Here is an 18,498-nt window from a genome sequence, read left to right as displayed (position 1 = left end):
GTTCAAGTTGAACAATTAATACTCCTTTTTTTCTCAGTGGTGGTACGAATAGTGCCAATTTAATGCTGTTTAAGCTTATTATCTAATTGCATGCTTGTGCTAGCTTCAGAAACGGCATGACATGAAGGCAGGCGTGTGCTGTGTTCCCTCTGCAGTAGAATATTCAATTATTTGTTCTGACTCATGTAATTCCCTGTATTCCAAGCTTGTTAATGTCATTACAGAGCTGAAATAAAGTGATTACTCTTAATGAGTATTTATCCGATAGGTAATGCAATTCCTGCACCCTCCAGCTGACAGTGGACTCTTATGGATTTTACTCACTGGTCCTTTCACTGCTCCCCCCTGACCACCACCCAACGGCGCCATCCCCCACCTCTTGACTTTCCTGTCAGGGAGGCAACATTGCATTGCGGTTTTCTGTGAAATACTGTCAGATGATGGGGAAAAAAATAAAAAAATCTTTAAAAAAAGGAAAAGGAAGAATTGCAACCTCCCCCGGCAGAGTTCCAGCTAATGACCACTGCTTCCACTTGCCGGCAGTGATGACAGCTTGCGCTAAATGATAATGGCATGCCTGCTGTCGGGTTTGCCCGCTTATGTTATTTCTCTTGACATGGTTCTAGGGAAGGCCTAATTTTTCTGACATTTGACCATGCAAATTTGAGTCCTGATACATTATTCTGCATTTACATCCTTCCAGTGTTGCTGTTTAAAATGTGCTACAAGCTCCAGGAGCTCAGCTAATAAAGGCCACCGAATGAAAGAAAGTTAAATATGAATGCAAGAGGAGACCTAAATGAAGGGCTGGCTTGTACATCTCAAAGATGACCTTCTAGAGATGAACGAGTGGAAAACCTTTTTTTTTAAGCAAATGGTAAAGACTGTAACATCGATTTTTTTTTGTAGATTTTTAAAAGATTTTCAAATATATACCAAAAGGAGAGAAAAAAAAATCTTCTCATTATATTTTACATGAAAGTTTTCCTACTCAGCTTATCAGCTACTATATTATTAACCGATTGCAAGGTGGTGCTGGCTTCTCGAACTCTAAACTCACGAATCTGCAAAAGGCATCTTTGATTGTCAGGCCTACATTTGCACAGCCTCTAAACTTACCAGTTTCATGTCATCAATTCCATGCCTTTTGGTTCTAAGAAAATTCTTCCATTTTAGAGATTTCTGTGGGTTTTGGAACAAATTAAACTTCATCCTATATTGTCTCTGGCTCCAGACCAAAATTTGGACCTAACAATAAAAATGGGGAAAATGTTAAAAATCATTCTCAGCGAACTAACACAAGAACAGAAAAACAAACACCGCATGTTCTCACTCATAAGTAGGAGTTGAACAATGAGAACACATGGACACAGGGAGGGGAACATCACACACTGTCACCTTTTGAGGGTTGGGGGGCTAGGGGAGGGATAGCATTAGGAGAAATACTTAATGTAGATGGTAGGTTGATGGGTGCAGCAAACCACCATGGCATGTGTAACACTATGTAACAAACCTACACGTTCTGCACATGTATCCCAGAACTTGAAGTATAATAATAATACTATTAATAAGTCAATAATAATACTAACTATACTAAATTGACTTAACCACTAAAAATAAACATGCACGCCTAATAATGATAAAAGAGGAGTATTCACAGATTTTGTTATGGATATCAACATTAATGTCATTATTTTACAAAAAGAAAAAGCATAAAGAAAAAGTGCTTGTTTTTATCTGTCCATATTTATATTTTTATTTACTTAGCATTCAATTTACTAACTTGTTATTTTTATACATTTTGAAATATTTCACTGTATATTCTCCCAGTTAAATATATTAAAATAAATCATTTAATACAGATAAGTAATTGGACTTCAGGTTTGATACATATTAAGAGTATTACAGAAAACCCTCTTTGAAATTACTGAGTAGCCAAAATTTTTCTCTGCTTCTCCATTCTCTACTCTCCTTTCTCCCTCCTGTCTGGTCTTTCCTTCTTTTTTTTCTTCCTTTCTTCCTTTTCCTTAATTTCTTCCATTTTGAATACCCACTTTATTTTTGAGCACTCTATCTATCTATCCATCCATCTATCTATTTATCTATCACCTATCTATGTAATCTATTTATTTAATCTATCTACCTACCTACCTATGTTTCCAACTGGATGCTGAAATGTTTACAAGCATAAATAAGACAGAGAGTCTCTGAACATTTGAATCTTGCAATAAGTGTAATTACACAAATATAGTAAGATACAAAAACACTTTGTTTTTCTAAACAGTGTCGTTACTACCAACAGATGAAGTCACAGTCAAGATCGGAAAACACAATTGCCAATTTGCTTTTTATGAATGGGGTATTTTCCTCAGATGTTTTAAGTATGTGTGCGCCCTCATATGTAGCACTGTGCCTAAGGTGGTTTTACTGATTGGGCAACAGAATTCAAATCTTCATTTTCCCTTTGTTCTATCTAGTCAACAAGAGAGCACCAGAAGAGTGATTTCAAGAAGTGAGACCAGGCTTGAAATCACTCTGGCGAGAGTGCACTGCACGGTCCCTTTCACCTGGGAGACAATGAAGTAGCAGGCATGGCATTCCACCATGTGATTTCCATACATCATGTCAACAACAATCACAGCTTTAAAAACATGATGCAGGTCCTGAGATACAAAGTCAAATACATGTCAAATGTAGAATCCTGACTCAAAACATTAAGTAGATAAAAGTACTTCTAAGAAGTCTCCTTACACCTCGTAGAGTTATGAAGATGTGGAGTTCATCTTGTTTTATTTAAAAAAAAGTATTTATGAGAATAGCATTTACTTTTATGTATATTTAATATTTAAAAATATTAATAGTAAGGAAATAAAAGACAATCCAATAATAAGTTGTTTTTCCAAAAAATAAATAAAAGCAGGAAAAAAAACTTTTCCATTTTGTAAAGTACATTAGATGGCCTTGCTCGCATAGCAGTTAGTATGTAGTCCTTTTGAAGATCAACTGTAGAGACAAAATCTTGCATCCCACCAACTCTGAGTTCTGATAAAGATACATAGGCTGTTTGCACCTCATGAATCCAGCCCTTATTGTATGGAGGGTCTAGAGAAAGACACTGGTCCATCCCTGCCGTAAGTGCTCAGGTTCCACAACCAAATCAGCTGGTCCAAGGATTCCTCTATTTTTTAGTCATACCCCTTCCACTTCGATTCTTCAATCTGGGATCATTTGCATTTAAACTAATGCGCTTCCTTTAGAGTTGACAACCCTGAGGGAATGCTGACACGTTTATTTGCTTGAGACATTTTTTTAACCTTTGTTTTTGAAGGAAATTTGCTGGTCATAGAAATAAAGGTTGCCAGTTTTTTTGTGTCTTTTTTTATTCAATATTTTAAAAATATTATTCTATTGTCTTCTGAATTCCATTGCTTCCATTAAAAATTCAGCTCTCATTTTTATTGTTGGTTTGTGTTTTTTTCCCACTTGCTTTTAAGTTCTCTCTTTTTCTATGATGCTTACAAGTTTAAGTTTTATATATCTAGATGGGATTTAATTTATATTAATTCAATTTGTGGTTCACTGAACATCTTGAATAGCTTTCAAGCATTCTGAAAATCTTCAGGTAATTTTTTGCTTCAGATATTGCTCACTTCCTATTTTTTTTCTTCTCTCTTTCTGGGAACCCAACTACATATTTGCTAAACTTCTTGTTCATATTCTAGTTTTTTCATGTTTTATACTTTTTATTCATGTTCATGTCTATGCTTCAATTTTAATATCTTCTCTTTAACTGTATTCAAGTTTACGAACCTATCTTTTGCTGAATCCAGTGTGATTTTTTATCTCTCAATGAATTATTAACTTAGTTATTATATATTTTACACTGTAATGTTTCTTATATTTTTATAAATTCTAATTATTATGAGATATTCCATATTTGCATATTTCTTATCTATAATTCCTTTATTAATTTTAAGATATTGGTCATTTTCTGTGAAGTAAAATATCTAAACAAACTCTCCCTCTGCTTAGACTGTATTACTTCTTAATTTGTCCCTTTTTTCAGCCTCTTTGAAAGTCTAGAAATTTTTAATTTTGTGCTGGACATTGTAATTATTACATTGTAAAGAACCAAAATTGTATCATTTTCCATTTTTAATTTGTTCTCAATTAAATTTGAGTTAAATTATAAAATAATCAATTACCTTGATCATTTCAAGGCCCAGTTTTACAACTTGTTAGGGCCTTATATTGCAGTTTTTCTTATTTCCAGAACATAACCTACACTTCTATAGCATGGTCTTTCTAGTTGCTAAAAGAATATTCAGGGTATTTGAAAGGCCACTTCACTTTAAGCAGCCTGGACTTCAGCATCTCCCTGACACTATGAATTCTCCACTACATCCATTCAGCCTTACTCCTCCTGACAGGCAGACCAGAGTTCTATCAAATCTCAGAAACTGGCCAAGAACCAAAGAGGCTGATTTAATGTAGACTTTTACACTTTCCTTTCTACAATTTGCTCATAGTCATTGCCTTCTGGGATTTCTGTAAAGCTCTCAACTCTTTTCTCATTCTCTTTAGCTCAGCATAACTTTCACTCTCAGCCTTGACTGACTTCTCTGAACTTCAGCCTGGAAAATACCCTCAAAAAGAAATTCAGAACAAATATAAGCCATAACTCATGAGCTTCCTCTCTCAATTATTATTGCCCTGGGTTAACTGTCATTCTAAATCTGTAATCATTGTTATATGGATATTTATGTAGGTTTCATAGCTGTTTATGGGTAGAAAAAATACGGTATCAGCTACTTTATCATGCACAGAATCAGAAGTCTTTCTGAACTTTATTATTTTTAGATTTATTGAATTTTTATCAAAAAGTGCAGTTTACAAAATCTCCCCCGTAGAATTAATTACTTTTTTCTGGAAACTAGCACATGATTTATTTATATAAATGTTTTTCTATCATAAAATGATTGCAAGTTGTCAGTTTGTAAGATATAAAATTGTAAGTGTTTTAAAGTTTTTGATTTTGATTACTGGACCTATCTATTAAAATCTTTGAAAATAATTTTATTTTTAAGAATTTATATTTGTATTTATTCCCATTTTCTTTTATGTGACAGATAGTATATAAAAGTTTACATATATATAACTTATGTATTACTATACATTTTATAATGGTATGAGTTCCATCTTTTTTAAAAATTTTAACTTTGAAATGTGATTTAATTGTTATTTACACTGACATTACAGGAGAAATCCTGTTCAAGATTTTTTTGCCAACTTGCTCCAAGTCTTATTATTTTTCTCTCTTCTTCCGTTTTTTTGTTTGTTTGTGTTTTGAGGGGGAAGGAGCATGCTTAGTTCTGCTAATGTAGCTGGATTGTTTAAATTACATTTTTAAAATGTAATTTTATAGACATAAAATAAGCAAGCTCTTCCCCCCCAAAAAATTACATTTTTAAAATTACGTTTTTAAATTAATTTTAAAAGTACATTTTCTATAATTTTATAAGAAAAAATAATACTACTGTGTTTACTTAGTTTAATGTCTAACATCAATTTTATATTTACTGCTTCTCTCTTTTTATTTTTCCTATTTTAAAAAATATGTTTTAGGTTATGTTCCATTTCTATTTGTCACTCATCTATGCTCTCATATTGAGATTTTTTAAAATCTGTTTACTCCGTTTTCTGAGATGAAAACTTTAGAATATTTGTATTTTACCCTTCTCCCAGTGTCCTAGATACACTAATTTTGGTTTTATAATAGTTTAGGATTCACATGTCTGGGAATTTATTCTTTAATTTTAAGAACTGTTATTATTTTCTCAATTAAAATCCTCTGTTGCATTATCATTATCAGTGAAAAGTTATGTTTTACACAGTGTAAATACTTTCTCATGACTGTTGCTTTCATATTTAATCTAGTTCTGTTTTAATCATACTTTGGACTTAATGATTTTGGTTACACTACTTGTTGAAATAATTTGTTTAGATAGGGAAGAAGGATAGAATAATTTCTGAGTCTTTGAATTTCTTAAAAATAAAAAATTATTTAAACAATTCTCAACAGAATAATAAGTGGTGGCATTACCTGAGAGAAAAATTGCTGAAAAACATTGTCTCATCAAAACTGCATATAAGTCAAACATCGTTAGCTTCCACTATAGAAGATGAGAAGCCCAATGAAAATTATATCCTCTTTATTTTGAAAGTAAATTGTTTTTTATGAAAAAGCAATTAGAAGAGCTTGTAAGGTTTTATTTTCTTCATTGAAGTGTGACAATTTCTTCAGGATATTTTAAAATGTTGTATTTTTTCATTAATATTTTATTGCTATCAGAAAAACTTCTTAATTAAAAACATATTTTGTCTTCAATTCAGTCATTTCACATTATTATCAGTAGTAGTAGTAGTAGTAATATGTTTTCTTCATTTCTTTTTTACTTCTTTTGTTCTCTCTGAAATGCTTGTATATTTTAAATTTTCTTCATCTTCTCTGCCAGTGTTTCAACTTTACACTAATAATTCCAATTTATTTTAATTTTTGCTTTATTTCATTGACAAATATTTTTCATTTACCATTACCAAAACTTAATTCAGCAATTTTGAGAAAATTTTTGTATTTTCATTTTATCTATTACATATTTTACATTTTCATTTTTATTGTATGTAGGTGTATGCATGTGTGTGTATGTGTATGTATATATATATATATATATATATATATATACATAAAATACTTAAAGTTCTGGGATACATATACAGAATGTGCGGGTTTGTTACACAGGTGTATGTGCGCCATGGTGGTTTGCTGCACCCATCGAGCTGTCATCTAGGTTTTAAGCCCCACATGCATTAGGTATTTATCCTAATGCTCTCCCTCCCCTTGCCCCCGACTCCCTGACAGGCCCCTGTGTGTGATGTTCCCCTCCCTGTGTCCATGTGTTCTCATTTTTCAACTACCACTTATGAGTGAGAACATGTGGTATTTGGTTTTCTGCTCTTGTGTTAGTTTGCTGAGAATGATGGTTTCCACCTTCATCCATGTCCCTGCAAATAACATGAACTCATTCTTTTTACGGCCGCATAGTATTGCATAGTGTGTATGTGCCACATTTTCTTTATCCAGTCTATCACTGATGGGCATTTGGTTTGGTTCTAAGTCTTTGCTATTGTGAATAGTGCTGCAATAAACATACGTGTGCATGTGTCTTTATAATAAAATTATTTATAATCCTTTGGGTATATACCCAGTAATGGGATTGCTGAGTCAAATGGTGTTTCTGGTTCTAGACCCTTGAGGAATCGCTGCACTGTATTCCACAATGGTTGAACTAATTTACACTCCCACCAACAGTGTAAAAGTGTTCCTATTTCTCCACATCCTCTCTATCATCTGTTGTTTCCTGACTTTTTAATGATCGCCATTCTCACTGGAGTGAGATGATCTCTCATTGTGGTTTTGATTTGGATTTCCCTAATGACCAGTGATGATGAGCTTTTTTTCATATGTTTCTTGGCTGCATAAATATCTCCTTTTGAGAAGTGTCTGTTCATCTCCTTCGCCCACATTTTCATGGGGTTGTTTGCTTTTTTTCTTGTGAATTTGTTTAAGCTTCTTGTAGATTTTTAATACGAGATTTTTGTCAGATGGGTACACTGCAAAAATTTTCTCCCATTCTGTAGGTTGCCTGTTCACTCTGATGATAGTTTCAGGCAGGAACTGGTTATTTGGAAAAATTAACAATATAGACAGCTAGCCAGACTAATAAGGAAGAAAAGAGAGAAGAATCAAATAGACACAACAAAAAATGATAAAGGGGTATCACCACTGATGACACAGAAATACAAACTACCATCAGAGAATTCTATAAACACCTCTACGCAAATAAACTAGAAAATCTAGAAGAAAAGTATACATTCCTGGACACACACACTCTCCCAGGACTAAAACAGGAAGAAGTCGAATCCCTGAATAGACCAATAACAAGTTCTGAAATTGAGGCGGTAATTAATAGCCTATTAACCAAAAAAGCCCAGAGCCAGACAGAGTCACAGCCGAATTCTACCAGAGGTACAAAGAGGAGCTGGTACTATTCCTTCTGAAACTATTCCAAACAATAGAAAAAGAGAGACTTCTCCCTAACTCATTTTATAAGACCAGCATCATCATGATACCAAAACCTGGAAGACACACAACAAAAAAAGAACATTTCAGGCCAATATCCCTGATGAACATCGAAGCGAAAATCCTCAATAAAATACTGGCAAACCGAATCCAGCAGCACATCAAAAAGCTTATCTACCACTATCAAGTCGGTTTCATTCCTGGGACTGAAATAAATAAATAATGATTAAAAATTGCTTATGGAATAGAAGAAGGTATGCTGTTTCAGTTTGAAATTCCCTAGTGAAAAATAATTTTTAGCCTGTGTTCGTGTGTTTATTTATTATTTGCATATCTTCTTTGGTGAGAAGTCTATTCAGATCTTTTGCTCATTTTTTAATTGAGTTTTTTCCCATTGTTGACTTTTAAGAGTTCTTTATTTAAAAAAATATATTCTTTAGTGTTTCCAATCTCTTAACATTACATTTCACGGAAGTTTTAAATTTCCAAATTATCACCTTTTTATATTTCATCTATTTGGCATTATATCTAAAAACTCATCACAAAACAAAAAAACCCATCATTTTCTCTATTAAATTCTAGAAGCTTTATAGTATTTCTTTTCTATTTAACTCTCATACATTTTTAGCTAATTTTTGCAAAAGGTGTAAGTTTTCTGAGTTTATTTTTTAATATGGATATCCAATTCTTCCAACATGATTTGTTGTAAAGACTATCGTTTCCCCATTGAGCTTCATTTGCTTGCCAAGGAGCAGTGAATATATTTTTTGAGTCACTATGGGTTCTCTGTTCTGTTCCATTAATCTATATGCTTATTTCTGCTGGTACCTCACTGTCATGTTTCCTATAGCTTCAGAGTAAACCTGGAGGTCAGGTAGTTCAGTCTTCCAATATGTTCTTCCTCAGTGGAGTGTTGGCTATTCTGGGTCTTTCACCTTTCCATATAGACTTAGAATCAGTTGACCATGATAAAGCACAAATAACCTAAAATGGCCTGCTGGCACTTTAATTGGGATTGCATTGAATTTACACATCAAGCTGGGAAGAACTGACAGCTTACCAATATCGAGTCTTCTATTCCATGGACGCAGAACATCTTTCCATTACTTTTGATCTTTGATATTTTTCTTCAGAATTTTATAGTTTTCCACAAATAGATTCTGTATATGTTTTCTTGGATTTAGACCTAAGTATTCTATTTTTGTGACACTGTAAATAGCATTCAGTTATTAATTTCAAATTGCAATAGACAAGATTTCAGAAATGGGGTCCCAGTTTATATTCTTGATATAGGTTGGATGTCCCTTCAAAAATCTCATGTTGAAATGTGATCCCCAATATGAGAGTGGGGCCTGGTGGGAGGTATTTGGGTCATAAGGATGGATCCTTCATGGCTTGGTCCTGTCCTCGTGACAGTGAGTTATCTTGAAATCTGATTGAATAAAAATGTGTGGCACCTCCCCTCCCACCCTTTGCACTCTCTCTCTCTCTCTCTCTCTCTCTCTCTCTCTCTCTCTCTCTGTGGTATGCTTGCTCCCACTTTGAATTCTGCCATGAATAAAAGTTTCTGAGTCCCTCACCAGAAGCCCAGCAGATACCAGTGTCATGCCTGTATAGCCTGCAGAACCGTGGGCCAATTCAAACTCTTTCCTTTATAAGTTACCCAGTCTGGGGTATTCCTTTATAGCAATGCAAGCAGGACCTGATACAATTCTTATATGAAACATGTAAGAGTGCCCGTTTCCCCTCATCTTCACTGGTATGCCCTGATCTGCTTTGCGCCTTTGAGTTATCCTCTTTCCCTGTCAGCCTCTTCCTCTTCCCAGTAGATCCTGCTGGACTCAGCTTGCCATAACACACTCTAGGCAAGTGCCAGCCAATCCTAAGTGCATCATACTAACTTACAGAAGCCAGAGCAATGAGAAGTGAGATGACCCCCTGTAGGCTACCTGATTTCTAATCTAATGCCAGTTGGTTTACTTATAAAATAAGTGGCATTTGTTGAAAATATCTGTTCTTCTTACTTGAAACATTGCTTCTTTAATCTCATTCGCCATTCTCCTCACTATGTGAAAAGTATTTTCTTTCTTTTAACTTGTATTTTAAGTTCAGGGGTACATGTGCAGGTTCATTAGATAGGTAAGCTTGTGGCATGGGGGTTCATTGTATAGATTATTTTATCATCCAAGTATTAAGCCTACTACTTCTTATTTATTTTTTCTGATTCTCTTCCTTCACCCTTCAGCACCCTCTACCCTTCAACTGGCCCATGTATGTTGTTCCCCTCCATGTGTCGACGTGTTCTCATCATTTAGCTCCCATTTAGAAGCGAGAATATGTGGTATTTGGTTTTCTATTCCTACATTAGTTTGCTAAGGATAATGGCCTCCAGCTCCATCTATGTTCCCACAAAAGACAAGGTATCATTCTTTTTCATGACTGCATAGTATTCCATGGTGTGTATGTGCCACATTTTCTTTATCAAGTCTATCACCTATGGGCATTTAGGTAAGATTCCATGTCTTTGATATTGTCCATAGTGCTGCAATGAACATACGCATGCATGTGTCTTTATAATAGAAAGATTTATATTGCTGGGTTAAATGATATTTCTGTCTTTAGGCCTTTGAGGAATTGCCACACTGTCTTCCACAGTGGTTGCACTAATTTATACTGTCACCAACATAAGCATTCCTTTTCTTTCACAAACTCTCCAGCATCTGTTATTTTTTTGACTTTTTAGTAATAGCCTTTCTGATTGATGTGAAAAGCTGGTAAGTGTTAAAAACACTTCAGGGATTCTTGAGTTGCTTAAATGTATTTAGTCAGAATCATGACACATTGTGTTTTTAGGGAAATACAATTAACTTCAAAATTAAAGCATTTAATTTAATTGATGAGTTTATCTTCAGTTAGAAAATACTTTATTTCAATAAAGTATTAGAAAATACCTTATTTTATTTCTAATAAAGCATTAGAAAATACCTTATTTCTAATAAAGCATTAGAAAATACCTTATTTCTAATAAAGCATTAGAAAATACCTTATTTCTAATAAAGCATTAGAAAATACCTTATTTCTAATAAAGCATTAGAAAATACCTTATTTCTAATAAAGCATTAGAAAATACCTTATTTCTAATAAAGCATTAGAAAATACTTTATTTCTAATAAAGCATTAGAAAATACTTTATTTCTAATAAAGCATTAGAAAATACTTTATTTCTAATAAAGCATTAGAAAATACTTTAATTCTAATAAAGCATTAGAAAATATTTCTAATAAAGCATTAGAAAATACTTTATTTCTAATAAAGCATTAGAAAATACTTTATTTTCTAATTGAGGATAAACTCATCAACTAAATTAAATAATTTTAGAAGTTAATCGTATTTTCCTAAAAATACAATGTGTCATGATTCTGATTAAATATATTTAAACAACTCAAGAGTCCCAAAGCTGTTTTCCATACCTGCTTCTGGTCACGATCCCACTCTGTCCTTGGCAGGCAGCAGGAGTGGCTCAGGACACCGAGAATGAGGTCGGTGTACAATGGCATGTGCACAGAGAAGCCGGCAGTCTCACAGCCTTCAGAGAAGCCTTGGCTGATGTGGGGACTTGATAGTGCTCCCATGTGACCACCCAGGCAGGAGTCTGAGTGTGCATGGCAGGTGAAACAGATCTTTAAAATAAGGTGCCAAGACCGAGTCGTAATCAAAAATCAAGGTGGGCCTTGCATAGCTTTCATGTCTTCTTGTAAGTGGCATTTTCTCCGTGGGTTGTCCTGAACCTCTGGTTTCCCTTAGGTATATTGTTAAACCATTTTACAATATGTTGTAGCTGTATATTCTTCTGTAGCTCTTACTGTAGCTACCATTGTAAAATTTCCCGTGTGATTGTGGACTCTCCTCCCAGAGTGCTGCAGGCTTCTTGAGAACAGGACTGGTGTGTGCCGTCCAGCTTGTGTTTCCTGCCCCAAGCAAAATGCTCAGCCCATAACTGACTTAGCAGAAATAAAAGTTGAAAGAATGAATGAATGAATGAGTGAATGAATAAATAACTAAATGCGTGGCTGGATGCTAAACTTCAACATAAGCAATTTGATTACATCTAAGGAAAGCTTTTGTTTGCTGAGGAATGAAAACGCTCTTGAACATGTGTCTCTCCTAGTGCAGACCCTGCTTTGCTGCCTGTTGGCCGGGGCCCTGATAGAGTCCTCCGATATCAGAGGGATCTAATGCCAATGCCTTGGCCTGGGGGGACACCTTAGAAACACAGGTCTGAGCCTTCATAATTGCTCTTTAGGGGGAAATCCCAGGTGTACTGGGAGGGGTAGGGAGTGCCGCTAGATGGTTAACCTGCTAGTCTTATATCCTCATCTTCTCAATCTCACTATATATATATTAAAAAAAAAAAAAACTCTGTTGGAATAGGTAGCAGCTCTTTCTCTCTACTGACTTTCAATCTGATGAGTAGTCACATTCTGTAAGTATGTGCAGAAAAGACTGAACACGGCATACCCCAGCTACAGGAATACACAAAAAAGGGCCCACACCACCTTTCTGGAGAAAGGACAGCTATCAATCAGTCATCCAACTGAAGCACGCGTACCTGCACCTCCAACTGTGGCGGGTCTCTCTTTGCAACACCTCAGCAAAGTGCAATGGAGCCATCAGGTACCAGGTTTCCACAATACCAAGTTTAAGCCACATAATATTTTTTACATTGATTTGCACAAGAATGAGGGTAGAGACTTTAATAATGAGGCATTTAAGCAAAATTGTCAGTTAAAAGTTATCTGACAAAAAATATTCTATATACAAAGAAATGTAAACACCAAGGCAGCCAGAACAATGGGCACTTTAAAGAAACAGCAAGGAGGCCAGGGTGGTAGGAGATAAAATTAGAATTTATAACTTGTGACACACATTTTATTGTTGTTTTGTTTCTCTAAACCTTGATTAGCTTCAAGACTTCAAAGACATGTAGAGCTTCTCAGAGGAGATTAATGGTGCCATGGGAATGCTTGGCAGTTGTGAGGGTGCCTTGCTGGTCTAGTGAAGCTTGAAGGGGAAAGGATGTGGTGAGCAGATACAAGGAACTAAATATTGAATGCGGAAAGAGTTTATGGTCCCCTCAAACTACCTCAGTTCCCCTAAACCCTGACAGATGTGAGCTACAGTGGCAGAGGGATCTGAAGTGACTGACCAAGACACAAATCCAAGAGGAACAAATTTTTATTTTAATAGATACTGATTCACATTCAAAGTTTTCTTAGCCCAAGACTTGTCATGAAGTTGCTGAGACTCTTAAATCACAGTTTGCATAAGACTGAGAGCAACAAAAGTTCAAGACATCCTGAGAGGAGGAGGGGATTTCTAATAAGCCTATGAAGAAACTTTCATAAGGGTACAGCATCCATCATGTTGTCACCAATTTTATGGTTAAAACAGAGTTTGAAGTGATCTTCAATAAAATTTGAAATCTAAAATGTGGTTCTCAAAATACATTTCAATACATCAACATTCTTCAGGATTTCATCAGCAGTTATTACAACTCTGTCTGCAACAGGGAAATCTGTTTAGGAATATGTCACCATGGTGAATTCTTAGATGCTCTGAAGATGATGTGTGGCAGAAACCTCAGAAACCTAGCTGAGTAAAAGATTATAGATATGTTTTTATGTTAAAAGAGTTATTTGTAAAGTGAGGTAAATAATTACATAAATTACTTATGTAATTATGTAAATCATCACATAAATCATATTTAATGGCAATGTGAGGGACATGTAGTATGAGAAGTCAGCAGCCACTGTGAAAGTGGAATCACATTGATGAGAAAAAGCACAACAGGATTTTCTCATGAAAAATCAGAAAAAAAAAAAGTTTAAACCCACTGAATATTTAAAAAGTAGAAAAATAACCACCAATTATAAAATAATTCTGGAAAAGGAAGTTGGACTGACTTGAGAAGTTTAATAATTGAGTTTAGTCTTTGATGTACAACAGTTCCAGGCTGATGGAAATTGTCAATAGGATGGCTTTTATATCGCAATGCTCAGCGGGTCTCAGCACACGCCTTTTTCCCAACACTGTATCTATGTATTCATTATATTGGTTCTGGAATACTTGAGATGTGGAATGTTGGATATCTCCTATCCATCTTGTGGCACAGATCCCTCTCCCTGAAATGCATTTTTTAATCAGGACACATATTCAAAGATAAGATACTCAAGGATGATTCACAGATTATGTCATAAAGGAGCTTAATCAGAAACCACCAAAGATGAGAGGTGTACTGTGAATTGGGGCACTACTGTGGGCCAATGGGTAGAGCAACGCTCTACTGTGACCTGCTGTAGTGGTGGATGTACATCATGCCTGTTGACAAGTAGCACTTTTATTAAATCACGGAATCAGTGTCTAGAAGCATCCTAGAAGGACAGTCAACGAGACAAAATTTTCTTTGGACAGCAGGCCATCTTCCTTTGGACAGCATCTTTGGACAGCAGTCCAATATACTGAACTTATAGGTAAACAAGATGGAACACCCACTGGTCAAGGAACAATATATCCATGTTGAGGTGATTCACAGCCCAAGAAAAAGGGTCAGGAGGTGGTGAATCTCACTTTGGGTACGTTTGTTAATAGACCGCCTCAGCACCATGACGACAGACATGTAAAAAGACCAAGAAAATCCTGGTACATTTCACACTGAAAATGTTCTAGTGAGGATGCATTATTGACTTAAGAACAACAGGAAGATATAAGGTGAAACAATGTCCCAGAAAAGTTAGAGAAGGCTAGTTAGGCAGGGAACCTATGAACTCACATCTGTAAAGGGCTCAATCACAGGACAGAGACCAGGCTTTTGATGTCCCAGCAATGCACTGCACTGGCCTGATTCATAAAGTATGTCTGTCAATACCTTCCAAAATCCCATATATTTGTTAATAGCTGCATCAAGATATAATTCACATGCCGCATAAATCACATGTTAAAGTGTAACATTCAATGTATTTCAGGATATTTACAATTGTGCAAACATCACCATGATCTGACTTCTTTCACTTATATTATGTTTTCAAGGTTCATTCATACTGCAGTATGTTTCCGGACTTCATTCTTTTTATTTCTAAATGATACTCCATTGTATGTGTGTAGCACATTTCGTCCAATCACTAGCTGATGGACACTGAATTGTTTCTACTTTTTGGATACCATAAATAATACCACTATGAACATTTGAGTACAAGTTTTTTGTAGACACGTTTTCATATTTTGGGGTAAATACCTAGAAGTAAAATTCCTAGATTATGTGGTAACTCTATGGTAAATATTCTGAAAAAAACATCCATCCTGTTTTATTAAGTGACCTCATCATTTTGTATCCACACAAGGAAATTTTGAAGGTTAAAATTTCTTCATATCCTCACCAACATGTGTTATTGTCTGTATTTTCTATTATATACATTGTACTGAGGATTTCAATATCCAATGAAATGGTATTTTGCTGTGGTTTTGATTTGTATTTCTCTAGTAACTAATAACATTAATCATTTTTTGTGCTTATTGACTACTTATATATTTTATTTGAACAAATGCCTATTGATATCATTGCCCACTTTTAAATTGTGTTATGTTTTGTTGTAGTTGGGTGTTAAGAGATCTTTATATATTCTTTATATAAGTCCCTTTTCAGAAATATAATATGAACATATTTTCTCACATTTTGTGAGTCGTCTTCTCAGTTTGATGATGTCATTTGCAGTATAAAAGTTTTTGTTTTGATACACTCAAATGTTTAAGGATTTTTTGTTGCTCATTTATCACTTATGCTTTGGTGAGATAGCTAAGAAATCATTTCTTTTTTTTGAGACAGAGTCTCGCTCTGTCGCCCAGGCTGCAGTGCAATGAAGTGATCTCAGCTCACTGCAAGCTCCACCTCCCAGGTTCACACCATTCTCCTGCCTCAGCCTCCCCAGTAGCTGGGACTACAGGCACCCGCTACCACACCTGTCTAATTTTTTATATTTTTAGTAGAGACGGGGTTTCACTGTGTTAGCCAGGATGGTCTCAAACTCCTGACCTCATGATCCGCCTGCCTCAGCCTCCCAGAGTGCTGGGATTACAGGCGTGAGCCACCACGCCCGGCCAAGAAATCATTTCTTAACCCTAAGTTATGGATATTTCCTATTATTTTTGTTCCAAATGTTTTATATTTTTAGCTTTTATATTTAGGTCTGTGGCCTAGTTTCAGTTAAGTTTTGTGTATGTTGTGAGGTAGGGGTCAAACTCATTCTTTTGCAAGGGGGTATTAAGTTGTTCCAGCATTATTTGTTAAAAAGATTATTATTTCGCCTATTTAATTTTCAGTGTGCATCTGGCACTTTTTTTGTTAAATTTATTCATACATATTTTATTCTTTTTGATACTATTACAGATGGAATTCTTTCCTTACTTCCATTGTTGGCTTGTTTATTGCCAGCATATAAAATACAAATTTTTAAAAACATTAACCATACATCTATTAAAACCTTGCTTAACTCATTTATTAGGTGTAAAAATTATACTTGATACCTTAAGATTTTCTGTATACAAGATCATGTCATTTCCAAACTGAGACAATTTTGCATTTTCCTTTTCAATCTGAATGCCTGTTATTTATTTTTATTCCCAATTGCCCTACTAGGAACCTCTAGTGAAATATTGAATAGGAGTTACACAATGGTCATTCTTGTTTTGTTCTAGATTTCTGGGAGTTATCAAAATCCCAGTGATGTTTGTTACAAAAACACCCATCACAAAAGACCTATGCATTCTCAAAGGACCCTGAATAGTCAAAACATAATGAAACAAAAAAATGAAGAATTCAAACTTCTTGATTTCAAAACTTATTTTAAAACCACAGTAATCAAAATAGTGTGGTAATGGCATAAAGACAGGCATATATACCGATGGAATAAAATAGAGAATCTAGAACTAAATTCTTGCATATATTACAAAATATTTTTTGACAAGTTTAGCAAGACCATTAAATGAGAAAAGAGAAATTTTGAAGAAACAATGCTGGGAAAACTATATATCCAGATGCAAAAGAATGAAATTGGACCCTTACATAACACCATATCCAATTAACTCAAAATAGATCAAACACATAAATGTAAGACTTAAAACTATAAAACTCTTTGAGGAAAACATAGGGCAAAAACTTCATGACACTAGATTTGGCAATGATTTCTTTGATATGACACCAAAGACAGACTACGAAAGAAAAAATAGACAAATTAGACCTCATAAACTTTTAAATTGAACATTAGAAAACAATATAAACAAAATAAAAGGGCAGCCCTGAAATAGAAGAATTTGTAAATCATATGCCTGATAATAGAGTAATATCCAGAATATATATAAAACTAAAACTCAACAAAAGGAAAAAGTATTCCATTAAAAAATGGGCAAAACACTTGAATAGTCATTTCTCCATTTCTCCACGGAAGATATACACATGGCCATTAAGCACACCAAAGACGTTTAACACCACTAATCATTATGGAAATGCAAATCAAAACTATGATGAGATATCACCTCACACTCATTAGGATGCTACTAAACACCCACACACACTCACACACACACAAATAATAAGTGTTAGTGAGGTGGTGAGTATGTGGAGAAACTGGAATCCTTGTTCAGTCTCATTGGGAATGTAAAATGGTACAGCCACTGTGGAAAACAGTATGGTGGTTCCTCAAAACACTAAAAGTATAATTACCATATGACGCAGCAATTCTGGTTCTGGACATATGCCAAATAGAATTGAAAGCATGGTCTCAAAGAAATATTTGTACATTCATGTTCATAACAGTATTATCCACAATAACCCAAATCCGGAAGCAAGCAAGTGACCAAAGATGATGAATATAGTAGTTAAAGGTGGTACATACATACAATGGAATATTGTTCAGCCTTAAAAAAGAAGAAAATTCTGCAGTATGCTACACATGGAACCTTAAGGATATTTTGCTAAGGGGAGTAAACCAATCACAAAAAGACAAGTACTACATGATTTCACTTATATGAGATATCTAAAGTAGTCAAAATCATAGAGACAAAATGTGTAATTGTGATTGCCAAGGGCTAAAAGAGAGAGGAATATGGGGATCTATTGTTTCACGGATATAGAGCTTTGGTTTTACAAAACAAAAAAAAAATATGGAAATGGATGGCATTGATGGTTACACAACATTGTGAATGTATTTAAAATAACATTTAAAATAGTCAAGATGTCAAATTTTCTGTTACGTGTATTTTGCCAATATAAAAACCTGAAAAAAAGAGTATTTTAGGGAGAAAAAAAT

The 18,498-nt window shown here is 34.6% G+C and overlaps 1 long non-coding RNA gene across 1 annotated transcript in view; it reads right to left on the bottom strand.

The window, feature by feature from the left end:
* The window catches only part of LOC109023818 (uncharacterized), a 90,094-nt gene that overhangs the window by 29,110 nt on the left and 42,486 nt on the right, over positions 1 to 18,498 (bottom strand). Inside the window, exon 2 of the long non-coding RNA XR_002003270.3 lies at positions 1,120 to 1,248. This is a non-coding gene — a long non-coding RNA (uncharacterized lncRNA). The remainder of the gene's footprint in view (positions 1 to 1,119; positions 1,249 to 18,498) is intronic.

This window comes from Gorilla gorilla, chromosome 19 (genome assembly GCF_029281585.2).
Source record: "Gorilla gorilla gorilla isolate KB3781 chromosome 19, NHGRI_mGorGor1-v2.1_pri, whole genome shotgun sequence".
Taxonomy (NCBI): domain Eukaryota; kingdom Metazoa; phylum Chordata; class Mammalia; order Primates; family Hominidae; genus Gorilla; species Gorilla gorilla.
This window is presented reverse-complemented; position numbering and strand designations above follow the sequence as displayed.